This window comes from Pseudophryne corroboree, chromosome 2 (assembly GCF_028390025.1).
Source record: "Pseudophryne corroboree isolate aPseCor3 chromosome 2, aPseCor3.hap2, whole genome shotgun sequence".
NCBI lineage: Eukaryota > Metazoa > Chordata > Amphibia > Anura > Myobatrachidae > Pseudophryne > Pseudophryne corroboree.
Window position 1 is genome coordinate 577781413 of NC_086445.1, and position 22047 is coordinate 577803459.

Here is a 22047-nt window from a genome sequence, read left to right on the forward strand (position 1 = left end):
CACTAAAAAGGGTATTATGTTGGGTGAGAAAAAACTGCCTGTAGTTTTTCCTGCATCTGAGGAATTAAATGAAGTGTGTGATGATGCGTGGGTTTCCCCCGATAAAAAAAAAAAAGTTATTGGCATCATACCCCTTCCCGCCAGAGGATAGGGCACGTTGGGAAACACCCTTTAGGGTGAATAAAGCGCTCACACGCTTGTCTAAACAGGTGGCACTACCGTCCCCGGATACCGCCGCCCTTAAGGAACCTACTGACAGAAAGCAGTAAAATATCCTAAAATGTATATACACTCACACGGGTGTGATACTGCGACCAGCAATCGCCTCAGCCTGGATGTGCAGTGCTGGGGTGGCTTGGTCGGATTCCCTGACTGACAATATTGATACCCTAGATAGGGACAGTATATTAATAACTATAGAGCATTTAAAAGATGCATTTCTATATATGCGTGATGCACAGAGGGATATTTGCCGACTGGCATCAAGAGTAAGTGCGCTGTCCATTTCTGCCAGAAGAAGGTTATGGACAAGACAGTGGTCAGGTGATGCTGATCCCAAAAGGCATATGGAAGTATCGCCTTATAAAAGGGAAGAGTTATTTGGGGTAGGTCTAACAGACCTGGTGGCCACGGCAACGGCTGGAAAATCCACATTTTTACCCCAGGTAGCTTCTCAACCTAAGAAGACGCCGTATTATCAGGCGCAGTCCTTTCGGCCCCATAAAGCGGGCAAAAGGCGCCTCATTTCTGCCCCGTGGCAGAGGGAGAGGAAAAAGGCTGCAGCAAACAGCCAATTCCCACAAAAGCCCTCTCCCGCCTCCGCAAAGTCCTCAGCATGACGCTGGGGCTTTACAAGCGGTCTCAGGCACGGTGGGGGCCCGTCTCAAGAAATTCGAGACGTCTTCCCCTCGCCGTTTCATAAAGTCTGCTTTACCGACGTCTCCCGCAGACAGGGAGACAGTATTGCAAGCCATTCACAGGCTGTATTCCCAGCAGGTGATAATCAAGGTACCCCTCCTGCAACAGGGAAAGGGGTACTATTCCACACTATTGGTGGTACCGAAGCCGGACGGCTCGGTGAGACCAATTTTAAATCTAAAATCCTTGAACACTTACATACAAAGGTTCAAATTCAAGATGGAGTCACTCAGAGCAGTGATTGCAAACCTGGAAGAAGGGGACTATATGGTCTCTCTGGACATCAAAGATGCTTACCTACATGTCCCAATTTACCCTTCTCCAAGGGTACCTCAGGTTTGTGGTACAGAACTGTCACTATCAGTTTCAGACGCTGCCGTTTGGATTGTCCACGGCACCACGGGTCTTTACCAAGGTAATGGCCGAAATGATGATACTCCTTCGAAAGAAGGGAGTTTTTAGTTATCCCTTACTTGGACGATCTCCTGATAAGGGCAAGATCCAGGGAACAGTTGGAAGTCGGGGTAGCACTATCTCAGATAGTGCTGCGGTAGCACGGTTGGATTCTCAATATTCCAAAATCGCAGCTGATCCTGACGACACGCCTTCTATTCCTAGGGATGATCCTGGACACAGTCCAGAAAAAGGTGTTTTCTCCCGGAGGAGAAAGCCAGGGAGTTATCCGAACTAGTCAGAAACCTCCTAAAACCAGGCCAAGTGTCAGTGCATCAGTGCACAAGGGTCCTGGGAAAAATGGTGGCTTCCTACGAAGCAATTCCATTCGGCAGATTCCACGCAAGAACTTTCCAGTGGGACCTGCTGGACAAATGGTCCGGATCGCATCTTCAGATGCATCAGCGGATAACCCTGTCACCAAAGACAAGGGTGTCTCTCCTGTGGTGGTTGCAGAGTGCTCATCTTTTAGAGGGCCGCAGATTCGGCATTCAGGACTGGGTCCTGGTGACCACGGATGCCAGCCTGCGAGGCTGGAGAGCAGTCACACAGGGAAGAAATTTCCAGGGCTTGTGGTCAAGCCTGGAGACATCACTTCACATAAATATTTTGGAGCTAAGGGTCATTTACAATGCCCTAAGCCAAGCAAGACCTCTGCTTCAAGGTCAGCCGGTGCTGATCCAGTCGGACAACATCACGGCAGTCGCCCACGTAAACAGACAGGGCGGCACAAGAAGCAGGAGGGCAATGGCAAAAGCTGCAAGGATTTTTCGCTGGGCGGAAAATCATGTGATAGCACTGTCAGCAGTGTTCATTCCGGGAGTGGACAACTGGGAAGCAGACTTCCTCAGCAGGCACGACCTCCACCCGGGAGAATGGGGACTTCACCCAGAAGTCTTCCACATGATTGTAAACCATTGGGAAAAACCAAAGGTGGACATGATGGCGTCCCGCCTAAACAAAAAATTGGACAGGTATTGCGCCAGGTCAAGGGACCCTCAGGCAATAGCTGTGGACGCTCTGGTAACACCGTGGGTGTACCAGTCAGTGTATGTGTTCCCTCCTCTTCCTCTCATACCAAAAGTACTGAGAATTATAAGACGGAGGGGAGTAAGAACTATACTCGTGGCTCCGGATTGGCCAAGAAGGACTTGGTACCCGGAACTTCAAGAGATGCTCACGGAGGACCCGTGGCCTCTACCTCTAAGAAGGGACCTGCTCCAGCAAGGACCCTGTCTATTCCAAGACTTACCGCGGCTGCGTTTGACGGCAGGGCGGTTGAATGCCGGATCCTGAAGGAAAAAGGCATTCCGGATGAAGTCATCCCTACCCTGATCAAGCCAGGAAGGATGTAACCGCAAAGCATTATCACCGCATTTGGCAAAAATATGTTGCGGGGTGCGAGGCCAGTAAGGCCCCGATGGAGGAATTTTCAACTAGGTCGATTCCTACATTTCCTGAAAACAGGAGTGTCTATGGGCCTAAAATTGGGGTCCATTAAGGTTCAAATTTCGGCCCTGTCAATTTTCTTCCAGAAAGAACTAGCTTCAGTTCCTGAAGTTCAGACGTTTGTAAAAGGGGTACTGCATATATAGCCTCCTTTTGTGCCTCCAGTGGTACCTTGGGATCTCAATGTAGTTTTGGGGTTCCTAAAGTCACATTGGTTTGAACCACTTGAATCTGTGGAGTTAAAATATCTCACATGGAAAGTGGTCATGTTGTTGGCCCTGGCCTCGGCCAGGCGCATGTCAGAATTGGCGGGCTTTATCCTGTAAAAGCCCTTATCTGATCTTCCATTCAGACAGGGCGGAATTGAGGACTCGTCCTCAATTTCTCCCTAAGGTGGTTTTCAGCGTTTCACTTGAACCAGCCTATTGTGGTACCTGCGGCTACTAGGGACTTGGAGGACTCCAAGTTGCTGGACGTAGTCAGGGCCCTGAAAATATATGTTTCCAGGATGGCTGGAGTCAGAAAATCTGACTCGCTGTTTATCCTGTATGCACCCAACAAGCTGGGTGCTCCTGCTTCTAAGCAGACTATTGCTCGTTGGATTTGTAGTACAATTCAGCTTGCACATTCTGTGGCAGGCCTGCCACAGCCAAAATCTGTAAAAGCCCATTCCACAAGGAAGGTGGGCTCATCTTGGGCGGCTGCCCGAGGGGTCTCGGCTTTACAACTTTGCCGAGCAGCTACTTGGTCAGGGGCAAACACGTTTGCTAAATTCTACAAATTTGATACCCTGGCTGAGGAGGACCTGGAGTTCTCTCATTCGGTGCTGCAGAGTCATCCGCACTTTCCCGCCCGTTTGGGAGCTTTGGAATAATCCCCATGGTCCTTACGGAGTTCCCAGCATCCACTAGGACGTCAGAGAAAATAAGAATTTACTTACCGATAATTCTATTTCTCGTAGTCCGTAGTGGATGCTGGGCGCCCATCCCAAGTGCGGATTGTCTGCAATACTTGTACATAGTTATTGTTACAAAAATCGGGTTATTATTGTTGTGAGCCATCTTTTCAGAGGCTCCTCTGTTATCATGCTGTTAACTGGGTTCAGATCACAGGTTGTACGGTGTGGCTGGTATGAGTCTTACCCGGGATTCAAAATCCTTCCTTATTGTGTACGCTCGTCCGGGCACAGTATCCTAACTGAGGCTTGGAGGAGGGTCATAGGGGGAGGAGCCAGTGCACACCAGGTAGTCCTAAAGCTTTTACTTTTGTGCCCAGTCTCCTGCGGAGCCGCTATCCCCCATGGTCCTTACGGAGTTCCCAGCATCCACTACGGACTACGAGAAATAGAATTATCGGTAAGTAAATTCTTATTTTCTGTGATGGCAAGAAGGTTAAGTTAGAAATGAAGATGTAACAAGAGAGGGAAGTGGTAGAGAGATAGATGAGGTTAAGTACATTGGGAATTTCTGGGTGTGGGCCAGTTGGGTTAGTAGTGACAAGAGATGGGCTGGGCTGCTGGAATTGGATTGAGGGGAAGAGGCAAGAATAGAAGGGAAGTTGAGGTGTGTTAGTCATAAATAGGCATATCTTCAGAAGGTTGCTTCTGGACGGTGAAAGGGTGGAGAGGGAGAAGATGGCTTAGGTTGACTAAGGCTAGCATGATGTATGAGCAGTGGCGGATCCAGGGGGGGGGCACTCGGGCCCGTGCCCCTCCTGTCATTTGTGGCCTCCGTTCCCCCCAGCGCCGCACAGGGAGATGACGGGCGCCCGCTGAGATTGTGTTACCAGCGGGCGCCCGTCTCCCTGCACAGCGGCAGCCGGAGGCAGAAGCTCAGTACTGAGCTCCAGCTTCCGGCGCTGTCACTGTGCGGCGTGCGCTATGGGAGAGACGTCAGTCATGACGTCTCTCTCATAGTGCTGACTGAGGAGCGGACGCCCAGGGAGGAGGAGGAATACAGCGGTCTGGAAGCGGGAACGGGGCTTGGTAAGTATATTCTATTTTCTCTTCCTCAGTGCAGCGGGGGCATCTACTGGGGGCAAACTACGGGGGGGACATTACTGAGGGGCATCAACAAGGGAAATTATTACTGGGTGGGGGGGGCATTACTACTGGGGGCATTATTACTGGGGGAGCATCTACTGGGGGGCATCAACAAGGGGCATTACTACTGGGGGGGCATTACTACTGGGGGCATTATTACTGGGGGGCATCTACTGGGGGCATTACTACTGGGGTGGCATTACTACTGGGGGCATTATTACTGGGGTGCATCTACTGGGGGCATTACTACTGGGGGGTCATCTATTGGGGGCATTACTACTGGTGGCAGCTACTGGGGGACATTTTTACTGGGGGGAATCTACTGGGGGCAAACTACTGGGGGACATTATTACTGGTGGCATCTACTAGGTGTATTACAACTGGGGGCATTATTACTGGGGGGCATCTACTGGGGGCATTACTACTGGGGGGGTCATCTATTGGGAGCAAACTCCTAGGGGGCATTACTACTGGGGGACATTATTACTGGGGGGCATCTACTGGGGGCACACTACTGGGGGACAGTATTACTGGGGGCCAACTACAAAGGGGCTAACTACTGGGGGCAAACTACAGGAGGGCATTACTACTGGCGGCGTAACTACAGGGGCATTACTACTGGCGGCGTAACTACAGGGGCATTACTACTTGGGGGCTAAAGTACAGGAGGGCATAATACAGGGGCCAAACTACTGGGGGATAACTACAGGGGCCAAACTACTGGGGGCATTACTACTGGGGGCTAAACTACAAGGGGGGCATAACTACAGGAGCTAAACTACAATGGAGCAATCTACAGGGGGGCATTACTACTGGTGGCTAAACTACAAGCAGGCAAACTACTGGGGGCATTACTACTGGGAGGCTAAACTAAAGGGGGGGGGGGTAAACTACTGGGGTCATAACTGCAGGGGCATTACCACTGGGGGCATAACTACTAGGGCACTAAATGACTGGGGGCATTACTACAGGCAACATTACTACTGGGGGCAATACGGGCATTGCATAAGGGGCACCACTACTATGGGGTCTATATAAGGGGCACTACCAGTACAGTGGACATTGCATAATGAGCGCTACAACTGTGGGCATTGTATAAGAAGCGCCACCTCACATGCACCAAAGCCGCACGCAAATGTACTTGCCCCTTCCATAGTGCCCCCCCTATCATTTTCTTCTGGATCCGCCCTTGTGTATGAGTAAAGAGAAAGGTAGGAAAGATGGATAGGAAGCACCCCCTCTCTGTTGTTTTTTGTTACCCCTCCTCTTTTCTAGTACCTGATAGGTATTTCCAGAGTGATTGAGCTGCTACCACTGTTTGTTTGCATGAAATAAACTAGGCAAAGGTGAGGATTAGTGTGGTTTGATAGCTGGGGGAAACAGATTTGTCTAGGATGTGGAGCAGTGGAGATAAGCAGGAGCTCTAGAATCCAGGTCTTGCAGCGCCAGGATAGGCAGAGACACAATTTCAATTAGAGGAAGGAATCAAGACCCTGAGATATAGGTCTTGCTGGCAGTCGGTAGAAGAATGTGTAGGACCGAAAGGAATAAGGGTAGTTCTGAAGAAGGGATTTCAGGGTCTTGCCAGAAAGGACCTTAGGGAGGCCTGATGAGGGAATCAGGAGTCCAGAATGAGATGGGCTGAGTGCCTCCAGAGTCCAGGAAGATAGGGATTGCTAAAGTCCACAGGAGGCTAGCAGTGGTGGGCAGTCCACAGTGGGAGTCCATATATGGACACCAGCAGGACTGCCCCTGCCCCCCCCCCCCCATTGTGATTCCCATATTCCCATAGGGGGGAGAGAGGAAGCGAGAGCAATAGTGATAGAAGAAAGAGAAGGAATTGAGGGAAATGGTGGAGGGAAACAGAAGTAGCAGGCGGGAGAGAGAAAAGAGGAATATAGGGAGATCAGAGAGGGAGGATGAATATGGGGAGACAGGTGAGAGTGAGAGAAGGAATAATAAGAAAAAGAGGAGAGAGGATGAACATGGGGAGATAGGGGGAATGGGAGAGAGAGATGAGGAATAGTAGGAGACAGGAGATAGAGGAGAAATTGTGGAAAATGGGAGGGAGAGAGGAGGAGTAGGGGAATCCAGGAGATAGGAAGAACAGGGGAATGGGAGACAGAGAGGAGGAATGAGGAGACAGGAGATAGATTAGAAATGGAGAGAGAGAGAGAGAGAGAGAGAGAGAGAGAGAGAGTGAGAGAGAGAGAGAGAGTGGAGGAGGAATAGGGCCAGACATGAGGGAGAGATGGTGCCTATGGGGAAATAGGAGGAATAGGGGTGAATGGGAGTAAGAGAGAGAGAGAGAGAGAGAGAGAGAGAGAGAGAGAGAGGAAGAATAAGGGGTAAAGGGCAATTAGGAAGGAAGGTTTTTCCTTTAGAGAAATTGTAAATAAAGCCAATGTGTCAATGAGTTCAGTTTCCCAATCATCAAAAGGGACTTGTAAACTGAAAGAGGTCTGGCAGAACCAAAGCCACGATCTGCTGTAATATATGCAAATGGGAGCTTCTTTGATGAGTCAAAAATGTAATTAGATTTTGTTAAACGAAATGATTCTATGATTTTATATTTCATTCTCTAATTGTTCATTATTCCATGTTGTAATTATAGAGTACACTGAGACATTAAACTGTGTACATTTCAATAAAGCTGAAAAAATGGGGGTGTTCTAAAGCTTTTGACCATAGTGTTCTGTCAGATAGATAGATAGATAGATAGATAGATAGATAGATAGTGTTCCCAAACAGCATTTGGGACAGGCTCAGAAGTATAACAGCAGTTTAAAAATAAGTAGTATCTGGAGTAGTTTTAATGACATAATGCAGTTTGCCATAATCAGGACCCACACAATGCAATGTATCACTAGCAAGTCAACCAGAAATGAAGTGATAGCTTCATGTGTGCCCTGGATTGGAGCCATTTGGAAAACACCTGACCTGGCTCTTAAAGTGCCTGTAAGTCTTCAACAAGGAACAACATGTAAACAAACAAAAATAAGCTTATGTTAGATACACACTGGCCATTATATCAGGCGTTAAATTGAACCGCTGATAAATCGTAGACACGACGGCGGGTAGGCAGTACAGATGGTGTAATGGTTAGCATTACTGCCTCACAGCACTAAGGTTGATTCCCACAATGGCACTATCTGTGTGGAGTTTGTACAATCTCCTTGTGCCTGCGTGGGTTTCCTCCGCTTGCTCCAGCTTCCTCCCACAATCCAAAAATATCTCGGTATTAATATCCCGGCGGTCACCTCCAAATCTTTGAGGTGAATCTCCCACCTCTTAACGTGACCCTATCTTCTCTGACTAAATTTTGGGTTACCTATGAGATCTCCTTGTTAGGCCGCATGGCGGCATTCAAGATGTCTCTATTACCCAAGCTAATGTACTTATTCCGTACAATTCCTTACTCTTTCCCCACTAAATACTTAACTGAGTGTAGCCGTATCTTAACTAAATATATTTGGCCGACTGGACCCCCCAAACTCGCGAAATCTAAGATGATTTTACCCAAGACTAAAGGGGGTCTCAATCTCCCAGATTTGACCTTGTATCATGAAGCCTGTATCCTGGCTCAACTTAAATTTTATTCTGATACTGATTCGAGTGTGGGCTGAGTAAATTTGGAAAAAGCAGCAGGCATCAATTATCCGTTAGTAGATGCTGTATATACAGTATCCCTAAATTTTTGCGTCCGCTCTCCTCTTCCTTACTATCTTCCACACAATCTTCGTTGAAAATATGGGGTAAATTAGCTGAAAAATGACATATTCCATGGCTCACTCTTTCAAACATCTCTTTGAGGTCACTATCTAAATGAATACCTAATTTGAACTGTGAGGTGGGTCTCCTGTGGTGTGGCAACACTTGGCGATTTGCTCAATGGTTCATTATTGTTACCATTTTCCATGTTACAATATAAATTTTGAATCCCCGACACAACATTATTATGTTATTACCAAATACACCATTGGTGGAAAAACTTAAAGCAACTTGGTTCTAGTAATTCCCTGACGCCTTCAATCTTAGCACGTATCTTTCAAAACAAATCCAAAGGGGACATCTCTTTTTGGTATAAGATACTTATAGATTTAGCCCCTATTCCTGAATATAAAGCTCAAAAAAGGTGGGAGGGAGGATTTGTGAATTGCATTGTCTGGGACACGATTGAGTAAAATCTTTATTCCTTCATTTAAAATCTCCAGATGTTTAAATCACACTGAGATGCATGTAAAATTGCTCCATAGGATGTATCTGACACCAGATAGGCTACATACTATTTGGTCCTCTTGTTCTAAATACTGCTGGCGCCAATGCGGTGAGATAGGCCACATTTTTCATGTATATTGATCGTGTGCTGTTATTAGTCAATCCTGGTGAGATGTTTTTAAATTAATTAATGATGTGTTGAATTTGACGCTCTCTCCCTCCCCCTCCATAGCATTATTAAATTTATTTCCTGACAATATTGTATCACATAAACGCTATGTCCTTGGACAAATTTTTATAGCAGCGAGACCCGCCTTAGCGCAATTATGGAAACAATCAACTCCTAGTTCTTTACTGAAGGTTATACATAAAATCCAGTTCCATTTCACTATGGAGACGACATATCTACCCTACTCGTACTCGTCCGTGTCTCCATTAGTGCTTTGGTCACCTTGGCACGACTTTGTTACAGAAGGCAATGGAGCGCAGTACTTCCCTAAAGCTTCCCAATCTGATCCTATGCCATTTAGCTTCAACAAGAGAGTGTCTAACTCTTCTTAAACTAAATGAACCTTACATTTGTTTGTGTGTATCGCTTATATTCTGATATTACCGTAAGTACAGCTAACTGTGACTATACTATTACTCTGTATGCGCTACTGGAAAAATGTTTATTTATTATTAATGCTTGGTGACATGTGAGGCATGACAAAGCAAATTATGATGTCACTTACATCATTATGCCTCTGCCAATCTAAAATTCACTGAGGCATGTAAGCACGCTGAGAAAATTACATGCACTCTTGGAAGACCAAAAGGTTTCCTGCTCCGGAAAAGGGTGTATACCTTCCCTGTCATGCGGGAGCTTCGGGCACTGTAAGAAGCTTTGAGTAGAGGTGATGGAGGTAGGACTACATTAGGAAGCAGTAGAACAAAGTAATAATGTGCATAGAGATGGTTGCTGCCATCAGAAATTCTGGGGACCGGTACTGACCCTCCCACCACCCCCCCTGCTGTGCTGGTTGTGATCTCAATTGTGCCTCCATATGTCCATATCACCTCTCATTTCTCATTGGCAGCCAGCAGTCCCGGAGATAGGGGGCAAAGGTACACGCAGGGAGCTAGAGGCATATGTGGGGAGGGAGGCAGAAGCACAAATTTGGTGTAAGAGGCACATGGGGAAGGGGGGTGACACATGGGGCAGGTGCATGAAGGGGCAGAGGCACAGATGTTAAAGAATAAGAGGCACATATTGGTTGTAGTTAGAAAGAGGCAGATGTGGAGGGGGAAGTGGTACAGATGGTAAAGGGGGGTACAAAGGGGGTATAGTCATAGATCGTAAAAAGGAAGAAGGAGGAGCAGAAGCACATATGGCCAAGCCTGGGGCCAGTATCGGTTGTAAAGTGAAAAAGGAGAACATAAGGGGCATTTCTGAGTGGCCCTGTGTACCGCAGCTACTGCTCCATGTGGTGCACATCCACAGTACCTAGCTAACGTAAGTATGTTGAAGAGGAAAAGAGAGAGGAAGGGAGCAGTACTTGGGGCGGTTCTCCTGTGATTGCAGACCTGGAGGTAGAAAGAAGCTTGCACTGGAAAGGTTCTTCATAGGATAAGGGGACCCAGGTCACACACCTTCACATACCTCAATCTGGCTCCGGCAGGACAACAGTGTACTGTTTCTGATTCACAGAATCGGGAGTAGCATAGTCAGGACCATCAGTGACGCAGTGCGAGTTCCCCAGTCAACCTGTGATGACAGCGGTCGGCACCACTGACACTGGTTTGCAGTGTTACTTAATAAATGACTCATCACACACTCGTACAACTTAGCTGTGTGATGAGTCATGACTCATTCATATAACTCTCCGGCCAGTACTAATGGTTTTCGCTGTCCTTTGTGACAGTGTGAGTGCAATGATTATCTGCAGGTGTCTGGCCCTCTCGACTGTCCAGGCACAGTGTTTGACATCTGGTTATGCTATAATAGGTCACCAGTCAAAAGGTCAACAGTCTCTAAGTCGACACCAAATGGTCAACATGGTCAAAAGGTCAACAGGATCAAAAAGTTGACGTGGCAATTGTCAACACGCGAAAAGGTGAACATAAATTTTTCATTTATTTTGGTGCCAAATTTTACCTTGCAGCATGTGGAACTCCAGTTAGTGTATCGTGTCCCCTCGTATAGCTCGCTTTGCTTTGAGCAGGTTACTATTCTCAAGCGTAGTCCACATGGATGGTAAAGTTGAAAAAAATAAATAAATAAAAACTCATGTCACCCATATGCTATGTCAACCATTGTCATGTTGACCATTTGAACCTGTCAACCTTTTGACCATGTGCATGTCCATATGTATGTCAACCATTCCATGTCGATATATCATCCGGATACCGTACCCCCTCCCCCTAATGGCGGCCCTACCAATCGGTGATCCTATGCCAATCTTTTGGATTGATTCTGGATCGTCATATCTGGACGCAAATGTAAAAGCTGCAGGAGGCGTTTTAAGTTAAAAGACACCCAAACCAACTTCTCTGTTCTGCTGCTGCATCCAAAGACTAAGCATCGGATCATCTACATGTACATCAGACGTCTGAGTAATCCACACGTTACTAAGGATGTCCAGTGAAATCAAGCTCAGAAAGTGGGGCCGACATGTTCCCATATTTTGGATCATTGCTGTCGCCAAATGCCAGCAGTATGCCAACCATGCTGTGGCTTTTGGGGCACAGTGAGCGACACTCCTTATCTGTACATGCGCAGTGCGGTTTCTGCACTTATGCACACCTTAAAGCATCAGAGAATCACCAGCGGCAGTTCAGTGATTCCAAAAAGTTTGGAAACCACTGCTCTATGGACTGCATTGGTTGCAGCGCAAAATCTTAGTCACACATTCTCAGTGTAGGAAGAGACGCTGAGGATCAGGTAAGAATCTTGCTGATACATCAAGTCTAATCTAGGTAAGACCAAGATAAACTGATGTATAGGTGTAGCCATACTCATCGTTGCTTCTGCTGCACCATACAGGCATCCTAATCATACCATACAAATAGTGCAGTTTGGTGAAGTAAGTAGTGATAAGCGGCAGAGGATCCACAGCATGCAATACACAGCTTCACCACTGGGTGGCCATTGCTCTACTAATGAAAACTACAGTACAGTGCTAAATAGCTGCAGATGGATATGGAACTACAGAATACTGTGCAATGTACCAAGTCCTGACAAGCGGGTCAGTGCACAGTAAATACAGTAGTTCTTTTTTTAATACAGTAATACTGCAGGGTGGACTATGAAATCACCGGCCCTGCAGACACCCAGTAACAACATGTCTTACAATTGAAGCTCTCCTGGTGCGCTGTATAAAATGATCCCTACATTAAGTAGAAAATGTGACTCATAAAAAGAAAAGCACAGTTCAAAGTTCTACACGGCTCTCTAAAAGAAAAAAATCATTACAATTAGCGACAGAGTTGGGACACACAGCACTATAAAAAAAAAATACAATAAGAGACATCACTGTCACTGCAGGTGTCAGTCACCTGTCTCTGTGGCTCTCTTGGCATAGTGGTATTGCCGATGGTTACCATGCCCATGAGCTAGGGTTCTATTCCTGGAAAGGACAAGATAATTTGAAAAACCATTTAGATTACTTTTCTGTTATCAATTTTATGCTGGATATACTGTATATTATAGATTGCAAGTCTAATTTTATCATACTCTGCGACTTGTGCAGTACACATTGGGGGTAATTCAGCCCTGATCACTGGGCAGCGATTTTTGCAGCCCTGAGATCAGATAGTCGCCGCCTACAGAGGGAGGGTATTTTAGCTGTGCAAGTGTGCAAACGTATGTGTAGCAGAGCTGCACAAACTGATTTTGTACAGTCTCTGCGCAGCCCAGGACTTACTCAGCCGCTGCGATCACTTCAGCCTGTCCAGGGCCGAATTTTACGTCAAACAGCCTCCCTTCCAACGATTGGACACGCCTGCATTTTTCCAGACACTCCCTGAAAACGGTCAGTTGCCACCCACAAACGCCCTTTTCCTGTTAGTCACCTTGCGATCACCCATGCGAGCGCTTTTTTCACCCCATTCCATTGCTATGATTGATCCCCGTTGCTGCGGTCTGTCGTGCCTGCGCATTGCAGTGCATACACATGCGCAGTTCGGACCTGATCGCAGGCTGTGAGAAAACGCAGCCTAGCGATCAGGTCTGAATTACCCCCATTGTTCAGCAAAATCCAATCGTCAATGTCTGCGGTGTGCTCACACAAATCTAACATGCCTTACAAATGAACTCTGTGCCCCAAGACCGCTGTATAAAGTGATCACACACTGTAAGTAACAATAAGAACACAGAAAAAGGTCTACTTGCATTGAACTGACTGTGTGTCTCCGATGCACACAACCAGCAATACCATATATGCATCTTTATGCTAATAGGATGCACAAGCTGCTTTTGCTTATTAAAATGATATGCAGCATGCCTATATTCTGTGTGTGAGTGTGGCTGTATCTGCATACGTAATGCTACACTATAGTGATTTCCAGGAAAACACTGTAACATAGCAATTCCTATGCAGATACATCCCCAGTCTCACACTGAATATTATGTAGGCATGCCACATATCATTTAAATCAGCAGAGTCTGCTTGTAAATCCTATTTGCATAGTGATGCATATATGACACCGGGATCCCAGCCACTAGAATGCCGGCAGGGGGGAAAGCGCAGCGAACCCCTTGCGGGCTCACTGCACTCACCACAGGTTATATTCCCACTCTGTGGGTGTCGTGGACACCCGTGAGTGGGAATAGCCCCTGTTAGCTGGGATTCCGTCTGGCGGCATTGTCAGTGGTCGGGATTCTGGCGTGGGTATCCTGACCGCCGGGATCCCGACTGCCGGCAATGTAACTACATCACTCAGTTACAGCATTTTAGATCAGTGCTACCCTCACTGAATGTCCTGTAGCAGGTCCCCATACCCCATTAATACACCCTAATTCCCTAACTGGATTATATATGAGTGATCCAGGCTTACTGATTGTAGCAAGTCCCATTGCCTAAAATCATTATTATACCCCTCACCGGTGCTGCAAGCAGAAAAAAATTCTCAGTGGTGCTAAAAAATGGGTGTGGCCACATGCCACATGGAGCACGGCCAATAAAAATGGGGGCATGATACACATATGGGGGGGGGGGGGGGGGCAGATACACATATGACTCAAAAGTGCAGTGCCAGATACACATATGCCCCCAATAGGGCCAGATATACATATGTCCCCAATAGTGGAGTGCTAGATGCACATATGCCCCAGTGGAGTGCCAGATGAACATATGCACTGTGGGGGCATATGTGTATCTTGCACTACACATATGCCCCCACAGTGCCAGATACAAACATGCCCCCATGGTGCAGATATTCCACCACAGTGCCAGATACACAAATGCCCCCACAGTGCCAGATACACATATGCCCCCCACAATGCCAGATACAAATATGCTCCCACAGTGCCAGATATCCCCCCACAGTGCCAGGGACACACATGTCCCCACAGTGCCAGATACACATATGCCCCCAAAGTGCCAGGTACAAACATGCCCCCATGGTGCAGATATTCCACCACAGTGCCAGATACACAAATGCCCCCACAGTGCCAGATACACATATGCCCCCCACAATGCCAGATACAAATATGCTCCCACAGTGCCAGATATCCCCCCACAGTGCCAGGGACACACATGTCCCCACAGTGCCAGATACACATATGCCCCCAAAGTGCCAGGTACAAACATGCCCCCATGGTGCAGATATTCCACCACAGTGCCAGATACACAAATGCCCCCACAGTGCCAGATACACATATGCCCCCACAATGCCAGATACAAATATGCCCCCACAGTGCCAGGGACACACATGTCCCCACAGTGCCAGATACAAACATGCCCCCATGGTGCAGATATTCCACCACAGTGCCAGATACACAAATGCCCCCACAGTGCCAGATACACATATGCCCCCACAATGCCAGATACAAATATGCCCCCACAGTGCCAGGGACACACATGTCCCCACAGTGCCAGATACACATATGCCCCCACAGTGCCAGATACACATATGCCCCCCACAATGCCAGATACAAATATGCTCCCACAGTGCCAGATATCCCCCCACAGTGCCAGGGACACACATGTCCCCACAGTGCCAGATACACATATGCCCCCAAAGTGCCAGGTACAAACATGCCCCCATGGTGCAGATATTCCACCACAGTGCCAGATACACAAATGCCCCCACAGTGCCAGATACACATATGCCCCCCACAATGCCAGATACAAATATGCTCCCACAGTGCCAGATATCCCCCCACAGTGCCAGGGACACACATGTCCCCACAGTGCCAGATACACATATGCCCCCAAAGTGCCAGGTACAAACATGCCCCCATGGTGCAGATATTCCACCACAGTGCCAGATACACAAATGCCCCCACAGTGCCAGATACACATATGCCCCCACAATGCCAGATACAAATATGCCCCCACAGTGCCAGGGACACACATGTCCCCACAGTGCCAGATACAAACATGCCCCCATGGTGCAGATATTCCACCACAGTGCCAGATACACAAATGCCCCCACAGTGCCAGATACACATATGCCCCCACAATGCCAGATACAAATATGCCCCCACAGTGCCAGGGACACACATGTCCCCACAGTGCCAGATACACATATGCCCCCACAGTGCCAGATACAAACATGCCCCCATGGTGCAGATATTGCACCACAGTGCCAGATACACAAATGCCCCCACAGTGCCAGATACACATATGCCCCCACAATGCCAGATACAAATATGCCCCCACAGTGCCAGATATGCCCCCACAGTGCCAGGGACACACATGTCCCCACAGTGCCAGATACACATATGCCCCCACAGTGCCAGGTACACACATGCCCCCCACAGTGCTGCTCACCGCTGCTGCTGCTCTAGCTGCTGCTGTGTGCCTGAGGAAAGGAGAGCGCACCATGTATCTCAAATGAGGTGCCGGTTTGTGAGCCAACCCAAGCTCACGGTCTGGCAGCCAATCAGGAGCTGCTGCTTCCGGACCATGAGCTCTGATTGGCTAACTAACCAGCGCCACATTTGAGATACACGCTGCTGCTGCCGGAGACCAGACTGAGCACTGAGAGGCAGGAGAGGCTCTCACTGCACTCTCCTCCTCTCAGACACAGTAGCAGCTGCAAGCAGGGCGGTCGGGCCGGTGGTACTGCGTACCGGCTGTCAATTTCTTACCGGTACGCAGTACCACCTCGTACCACCACACTTGCAGCACTGCCCCTCACTCACTGGCCACATTTTATAACAGCATATTATAATACAGGTTGAGTATCCCTTATCCAAAATGCTTGGGACCAGAGGTATTTTGGATATCGGATTTTTCCGTATTTTGGAATAATTGCATACCATAATGAGATATCATGGCGATGGGACCCAAGTCTAAGCACAGAAGGCATTTATGTGTCATATACACCTTATACACACAGCCTGAAGGTCATTTTAGCCAATATTTTGTATAACTTTGTGCATTAAACAAAGTGTGTGTACATTCACACAATTCATTTATGTTTCATATACACCTTATACACACAGCCTGAAGGTCATTTAATACAATATTTATAATAACTTTGTGTATTAAACAAAGTATGTGTACATTGAGCCATCAAAAATCAAAGGTTTCACTATCTCACTCTCACTCAGAAAAGTCCGTATTTCGGAATATTCCGTATTTCGGAATATTTGGATATGGGATACTCAACCTGTACCCATTATTATACCCCCCAGTCAGTGACTGGATTTATTATATATCAGTCCCTCCCCCCTTCTCCCTCACTGATTGTAGTGCCTGCTACAATAAGGGGGGAGAGGGAGGCATTGATAGTGTCAAAGTCAGAAAAAATATCTCTATGCACACTACCATATTTGCACCTCACACAGGTCCGTGCTGCGCATGCGTACGCTCTCCCGTACGTGCGCATACTCACAGTCGCGGGCACCCGCAGGCGCATGGTATGCGTATTTACGGTAGAGTTTATGCGATCGTAGCGTGCGACTCAATCATTACATATTTTCACTAATAATGTATTTTGTAGATCATGGTCCCTTTGATAGATTCTGAAAGTTTGGTTAATATAGAATGTTCATGAACAGAGAAATCCCTCTTTGTTTGATACGAAGGGTCAGACAGGAGTAATACAGTGGTGTTTAGTATCCATCGGAAGAATATTTAATTAGAAATATTCCGGTGTTGGTTTGAAGCAGATCAATCGCTCGTGCGAATAGTTATGGACATAAGAAGTTTATGAACATTTACTTTATTTGCACTTTATTACCCATGCGGCGGGAAACCCAGTTTCCCTCCCACCTGAGCAGTTGGAAATAGTCACAGCCCACCTGTATGAATCAACCTATGACCTTTTGTTATAATGCGAAGCCGAATTCCTGTGTCCAATGAACAATGAGATTGTAGGGACCATTGAATTGTATTGTGTGTGGGGCATAAATAGGCAGGCCGACCATATCCAGTTCACTCTCTTCAACGGTTCTCATTGCTGATAATCGGGAGCTGGATATCGAGGCGCATGCGATCGTTTCCCCTTGTGCGTAAGTGTTTCTCCGCAACTATATTGATCTTCTTGTTATTGTGGGCCAATCTCTCTCTCTCTCTCTCTCTCTCCTTCTCTTTCTCACTCATTTTTCCCTTAAATTGTATTGTATTGTATTTCTTGTGTAGTTATCTGGTTAGGTAGTCTATGTTATATTGTAGTGTATGACTTGTATTGTGTTTAACTCTTTTGCAAGTATAGCATTCATAATATATATTTTAGGCGTTGGACCCTGAGCACGGTATCTGTGTGTTTCTTATAGTATTAAGTATTCTCAGAGCGTCGGTGACGCTCAAACAGCTTTTAAGGTAATAAGGTTATACTGTGTTGCATTTACTCTCTAACATTACACTAAGGTTTTACTGCACAATACACTGTTTATGCTTTAGATACAAAGGTTTAATATAGTGAGCGTCAGCTCCGCTGGTGATCTCCTCGTGGTCCCGAGCGTTCGCTACGTTATAGCGAATCATTACTTTAGTTAACAGCCAATAACGTGCCTGCCTGTGATCTCTTGGCCGTGAGTGAACGTGACGCTTGAGCGTCTCGATCACGGCAAAAGCGATTGTTACGCAACTAGCATACCCTTACGGTACTTCATACGTAAATAGCGTACAGTGTTCTTAGACCTCATAAAGGGTATTATATACGATAAATATTTAGCTTTATCAATTGGCGGCTCGTCCTGTCCTTCACATATCTGCACTAGGTAATTTCAGCAGACATTATCCAGCAGCAAAGGGCGGGAGATCATATTCCTCGTAGTGCTGTTTGGATAAGCGTCTGCTTCTCTTAGTAAAGGGTGCTGAAGGAATCCGGGAACCGGAGGTAAGAACAAAACAATAGTGTCTTTTTAAAACTGTTTATTTTTCTGTCTTGCGTACACACGCACGCACACATATATATCTGCATTTCCTTTTCATTGGTGTATTTTCGTATGTCACTCTCCTGTTTGCCAGTTCTATAGTTGATAAACGTATAAATTGTGTTACGGTGGATCTTTGCTTTGCGTACACGTGTCTCTAACAAAAGACTGAGACTTGCGTACGCAATCCAAGGGCCGACGCACGCAGCGTATATTACGCAACGGAGCGTACGGGTACGCCCACGTAACTCAAATCACAAGTTTTTTTTTCCTTTTTCTCTCCTCTCAACGCGATAAGTAGCGCCACGCGGTAAATAACGCCAGGCGATAAATCGCGCAAAATTTTTTTTTTTAATTCCAAATTTAAATTAATAGATCCTTCTCCTAATTTGTAACATATCTGGTCTAAAGAGAAATTTCTGCGCAGAAATAGAAATAGAAACAAAAGTGTACATGTGGTGAGTGAGTGTGTTGTATACAATTTTACAGGTTGAACCACAAGAAAAGTCGAGTACTCGTGAGGTACATGCGTGTAAGTGACGTACATGGTGGCTAGGGAGGCATCCCTGGTTAAATATACAATTTGAGCATTAGAGTGTAGCAGACCAGGAGGTCATACTGTAACAGACCAGGAGGTCATAGCAGACCAACATGTTCAGGTACAGCAGACAAGGAAGTCCGCTATACAGTCCACAGGCACAACACCAAGAAAGGGTTGGTGCAACACCCATATAGGCCATATAAGCTCTGGCTGAAGGAATTCGCAGCCGTAATTTTCGATTCCACTGGTCGCTCAGTACATAAGATTAGTTGCTTGTGTACTAAACGATTGTACCGCACGTAATTGTGTGCATTAGTAAACCTGACCGGTACTATTTGTGTACAAAGGTCATAAACGCTATTTGTACATTCTAACGTGATTTGTGTAATTTTTTTTATTTTAAGGGAAGTTCGCTGCTCACTCAGGAACTATCCAGCAACCAATAGTTACTGGAAAGAGTAAGTGTTCTTCGGAGCACCCTCACAGGTTCCAGTAAATAGAGGTTCAGGTCGCAGGGGCCCTAGGTCGAGTACGCCAGCACCATATCGGTGTGATCAGGTCGTATTGGTCGGCGTGGGCGAGTGAGTGGGGTACTCGGTAAACCGCCACCGCCAGCCTATTTTGGACATTTGGTTTGCGTAAGGGTTGGTTAAATAAAGCAACACCTTCGAACTATGGGGGCCACTTGTTCAGGTAGGGGGCGATCAACCTCGGTTCGGGTTGATTCAGTGAACCGACCAATTGGGTCGGCAAGGTATGTAATGTGTGAGAAATACGGAAGTCACACAGAAGCTTTATGTGATGAATGGGAGAGAATGACAGTACATGACGGGGAGAAATTCCCAAGAGTAGGTAGCTTCAGCACAGAGGTGTTAACGAATTTAAGGAGAAGGATATGTCTCATTAAATCAACAAAGAGACGAATCAAACATTACGATTATTTGCAGTTGTGGCAGCAGGAAGGTGACATACAGAGAGGATTGGCTCAGGCGGCGGGATCTGGCTCAATCAGAAAACTGATAGCCACGGCCCCACCGCCACCATACATATCAGGAGAGAAATTGGTTGCGGAGAATGACGCACTAAGGTGTAACACACAAACACTTAGCAACTGTATAAATGTTAAAGATAATGTTAACCAATTAACCAATGCAAGTATTAACCCGTGCAAGTTGTACCCTGTTTTGAACTTTCCTCAGGAGTGTGATCAAGAAGACGAATCGGCAACAATTTCAGCGCTCTCTCTAGCAGCCACCATAGCAGAGACCACAGTAGGCACAGCTCCACCCACGAGATTAGTAACAATGGCCCCTAGCGGAGGGATAGGTGAGGTCGTGTCTACAGGTAAGTACGGCACCATACACTATGCTGAAGCCATTTCACCACAGGCTGTAGAACCCACACAGAGTGATGTTGTTAGAGTTAATCCTGTTAGGGTAATAGCTGTTCCAAATGGGAAAACTGACACAACAGGGGTCACCCCTGTGAGGAACATTGCCATGTATAGCCCATTTTCCAGAATGGAATTAAGGACCATCGTGTCTGAATTCCCTGACCCTAGAAAAGATTTAGTTGCCAGTCAAAAATACATCAGAGACTTAGGTAACACTGTAGAGCCCAACAATAAAGACTGGCAGATATTGCTGAGAGCATGTTGATAAAGCTAAATATTTATCGTATATAAAACACTTTAAGAGGTCTAAGAACACTGTACGCTATCTACGTACGAAGTACCGTAAGGGTACGCAAGTTGTGTAGCGATCGCTCAACCGTAGTCGAGACGCTCAAGCGTCACGTTCGCTTACGGCCCAGTGATCACAGGCAGGCACGCTATTGGCTGCCGACTAACGTGATGATTCGCTATAGCGTAGCGTACGCTCGGGACCACGAGGAGATCACCAGCGGTGCAGACGCTTACAACGTTAAAACCTTTATATCTATACCTTTAACAATGAGATACACAGTATACCTTAGTGTAGAGACAGAGTGTAAGTGCAACCTGGTGTAACCTGATTAACTACAAAGCTGCTTGAGCGTCACTGACGCTCAGAGAATACTTAACACTATAAAGAATACACAGATACCTGGGCTTAGGGTCCAAAACCTATTATATGTATTTTAACTATTATACTTGCAAAAGGAATCACAGTACAAATGATACACTACAATATAACATAAACCAACTAACCAGATAACTACACAGGAAATACAATACAATACAATTTAAAGGAAAATACGAGAGAGATAGAGAGAGAGAGAGAGAGAGAGAGAGATAGAGAGAGAGAGAGAGATGGCTCACAGTAAGACAATATGATTACGGAGAAAACTTACGCACAAGGGGAACGATCGCATGCGCCTCGATATCCAGCTCCCGATTATCAGCAATGAGAACCGTTGAAGAGAGTGAACTGGATACGGTCGGCCTGCCTATTTATGCCCCACACACAATACAATTCAATGGTCCCTACAATCTCATTGTTCATTGGACACAGGAATTCGGCTTCGCATTATAACAAAAGGTCATAGGTTGATTCATACAGGTGGGCTGTGACTATTTCCAACTGCTCAGGTGGGAGGGAAACTGGGTTTCCCGCCGCATGGGTAATAAAGTGCAAATAAAGTAAATGTTCATAAACTTCTTATGTCCATAACTATTCGCACGAGCGATTGATCTGCTTCAAACCAACACCGGAATATTTCTAATTAAATATTCTTCCGATGGATACTAAACACCACTGTATTACTCCTGTCTGACCCTTCGTATCAAACAAAGAGGGATTCCTCTGTTCATAAACATTCTATATTAACCAAACTTTCAGAATCTATCAAAGGGACCATGATCTACAAAATACATTATTAGTGAAAATATGTAATGATTGAGTCGCACGCTACGAT